Raw genomic sequence first — 3,766 nt, forward strand, 5'->3', positions numbered from 1 at the left:
AGTCTTGCTCTGTTGCTGAGGTTGGAATGCAGTGGCGGGATCTCAGCTTACTGCAACTTCCACCCCACCGGAGTTTTTTTTTTTGTTTTTGTTTTTAGAATTGGAGCCTCATTCTGTTGCCCAGCTTGGAGTACAGTGGACTGATCTTGGCTCACTGTAACATCCACCTCCCGGGTTCAAGCAATTCTCCTGCTTCAGCCTCCCATTGGCGGGGACTACAGGCACATGCCGCCATGCCTGGCTAATTTCTTTTGTATTTTAGTAGAGACGGGGTTTCATCGTGTTGCCCAGGCTGGTCTCAGGAGCTCAGGCAATCTGCCAGCTTCAGCATCCCAAAGTACTAGGATTATAGGCCTGAGTCACCGCACCCAGCCACCCCCTGGGTTTTAAGTGATTCTCCTGCCTCAGCCTTCCAGGTAGCAGGGATTACAAGCATGGGCCACCACGCCCGGCTAAGTATTGTATTTTTTAGTAGAGGTGGGGTTTCATCATGTTGGTCAGGCTGGTCTTGAACTCCTGGCCTCAAGTGATCCGCTCACCTCAGCCTCCTAAAGTGCTGGGATTACAGGCCTGAGCCACCGCGCCTGGCCCAGAGATGTTTGGATACAGGCATGCAATGTGAAATAAGCACATCAGGGAGACTGGAGTATCCATCCACTCAAGAATTTATCCTTTGATTTACAAGTAATCCAGTTGCCTTCTTTTTTTTCTTTTTTTTGAGATGGAATTTCACTCCTGTTGCCCAGGCCGGAGCTCAACCTCTGCCTTTCGGTTTCAAGCGATTCTCCTGCCCCAGCGTCCTGAGTAGCTGGGATTACAGGCATGCAGCCACTATGCCCTGCTAATTTCGTATTTTAAGTAGAGACGGGTTTTTCCATGTTGGTCAGGCTGATCTCGAACTCGTGACCTCAGGTGATCAGTCCGCCTCAGCCTCGCAAAGCGCTGGGATTACAGGCATGAGCCACTGCGCCTGGTCGACGAGTTTTTAAAAATTTTGTATCAGTATGAACTCATAAATGTTAACATATGCAGTATATTTCAGTCTATTGAAATTTTTCATTTTTATGCTCAAATCATCCCATCTTTGGCAAGTAGGAGCCAGTTTGGTTCTTCAGTCATTCTGAATGACCCTAGTACCCTAGTATTCTTTTATTTATTTATTTATTTACTTATATATTTGAGTTTTGCATTTTGATATAAGACGTCTTAGACTCACAGAAAGGCCTTTTGAGATAGCAAGACAAATTTGGCAGATTTAATTTCAGCCAAAGGAAGAGAATAATGTCAGCTTTTCTCTCCTCACCCCCAGAAACTTGAAAGAAACCAGGACAATTGTGAAGGCAGTTTTCTCACTGAAAAGAAGTGCACGTTGGTGGTGAGACAGTTAAATGAGGATTCTAACCTGTGGACTGCACTGGTTGTCACTAGAGGGGGTATATACAGTATTTATTCAAAGACGTCCAAGCCTGTAATCCCAGCACTTCGGGAGGCCGAGGCGAGAAGATTGCTTGAGCCCAGGAGTTTGAAACCAACTTGGGTCAAACAGTGATACCTCATCTCTAGAGAAAAATAAAAAAACGGGGTGGAAAGATCGCTTGAGCCCAAGGAGTTGTGGCTGCAATGAGCCATAAGTGAACAACTGTACCTGGGTGACAGAGTGAGACTGTGCCTAAAAAAATAAAAAATAAAAAAAAAAAATGGAAAGACAATTCTAACATCCAATTCTAACATCTGTAAGCGTATCTGTCCAAGCACAGAGCTAAACTAAAAACACAGAAAGGGGCTGGGTGCAGTGGCTCACACCTATAATCCCAGCACTTTGGGAGGCTAAGGCGGGTGGATCACCTGAGGTCAGGAGTTTGAGACCAGCCTGACTGACATGGTGAAACCCCGTCTCTACTAAAAATATAAAATTAGTCGGGCGTGGTGGCACATGCTTGTAATCCCAGCTACTTGGGAGGCTGAGGTAGGAGAATTGCTTGAACCTGGGGAGGTGGATGTTGCGGTGAGCCAAGATCGCACCACTGCACTCCAGCCTGGGCAACGAGAGCAAAACTCTTGTCTCAAAAAATCAAACAAATACACACACAGGAAAGGAAAGGGCATAATAAAAAGGAAGGAGTATTAACCACAGGGCATCCATGTTGGAGTATCCAGATCAGCTTCCTTTTCATTAATCATAAATCCCCTGGTGCTCTCTCCTGTTGGCTTTTCATGCACCTTCAAATCACGTATGGGGGTGTGAGAAAGACAGTTAAAAAAGGAAAGGTTTGTTATTCCACCGTTAGGGGTGAGGGAGATACTTAGCCAAGTGATGACTAGTAATAAGCTCTAAAACTGTGGGCCGTTTTATCCATGTTCATTGTTTCATATTCTTCTGGACCCACAAGATGGCACTTGAGGATCTACAACAGCAAAACCATACCAACGTATTTAGAATAAAAGAATCATAAACAGGGTCAGATTAACGATGCATCTTTCTGGCCTAACAGTGTCTCTTTGATGGGCATAGAGATAAGGGGACTATGGCTACTCCATCATAATTGTATTATTCAATTAATAATAGCTACCACTTGGAAATGCTTCCTGTGCCCCAGGGCACTGTGCTCATCACTTTACATCTCATTTCATCTATAAGACTCTATACAACTTCATCTCCACTTTACAGATGAAGAAACTGAACTTTAAGTTACATAACCTGCTCAGTGTGTACTATACATGTGCTGAAGCTGGGATTCATCAAGCGGCCAAAAAACCCAGGTTCCCTTACCATTGCTATGTTAACCAATAGACTGATGTATTTTAAATCAGTTTCTATTTTTCCAACCTTGTAAGTTTGAAAAGCTGCTCTCTGCACTGATTTAGTACTGGTGGCTGCTTAAAAATTGCCTTATTCCATTTTAGCAGGCCGTCCCCGCCAAAATACCCTAATTACTGGTATCATCCTCTCTATTCCGAGAATTTTCTCTTAAGACTCCCGCTCTGTGCGTTTGCTTGGGAAGGCAGAGCCCTGTCCTCATCTCCCCATCTACGCTTTCCTCATTCTAAGCCCTTTCCTATGTTCTTTATGTTCGAGGTGGCTCCACCTCCACCATGAGCCAGAGCCAATGATGCTCATGGCCCCAACCATACTTAAAGATAGAGATTGCCCTGTAAGGTAGATCAGTTAAAATCAACCTCTCCTCCCCTGAGTTGATAGGTAGGGTTAGGGTTGCCAGATGTCACAAAGTTACAGAATGCTCAGTTTTAGGGTATATCCCTTATTCTATAAGGGTTACAGTAAAAAATATTCATTATGTGAAATTCAAGTATAACTGGGTATCAGGTATTCTATGTGGCAACCCTAGGTAGGGGAGTACGGGTAAGGCAAGAGATTAGAAGATTTGCAGCCTCCAAGGTTTCTGCACCTCGATGGGACACTAGAAAGGAAGGCTTCTGCGCCTTTCTGGCTCTGGGAATGAGCGTGGAAAACCCTCCTTACGCGGGCGCAGTGCTTCAAACAGCCAAGCCCTGACTTCCGAGGGAAGAAAGGAGGCCATGGGCCTCTGCCAGAGCCCGGCTCTGAACTCTATGGTCAGCAGAGTTCAAAACGACCTGCGACGTCTGGCGCTTAGCTCCTAATGGGGTCTCCAGTCCAGCGGCGACGGCCAGCGGCTAGACGCCATCCGCCCGACTCCAAGATGGCGCCCGCCAGAGCTGCCAGGTGTTAAGATGGCGGCGCGGGGCCGCGCCCGCGCTCCCACACTCTCCTCCCCCAGCCTTTTTC

Source organism: Macaca mulatta, chromosome 6 (genome assembly GCF_049350105.2).
Source record: "Macaca mulatta isolate MMU2019108-1 chromosome 6, T2T-MMU8v2.0, whole genome shotgun sequence".
Classification (NCBI taxonomy): domain Eukaryota; kingdom Metazoa; phylum Chordata; class Mammalia; order Primates; family Cercopithecidae; genus Macaca; species Macaca mulatta.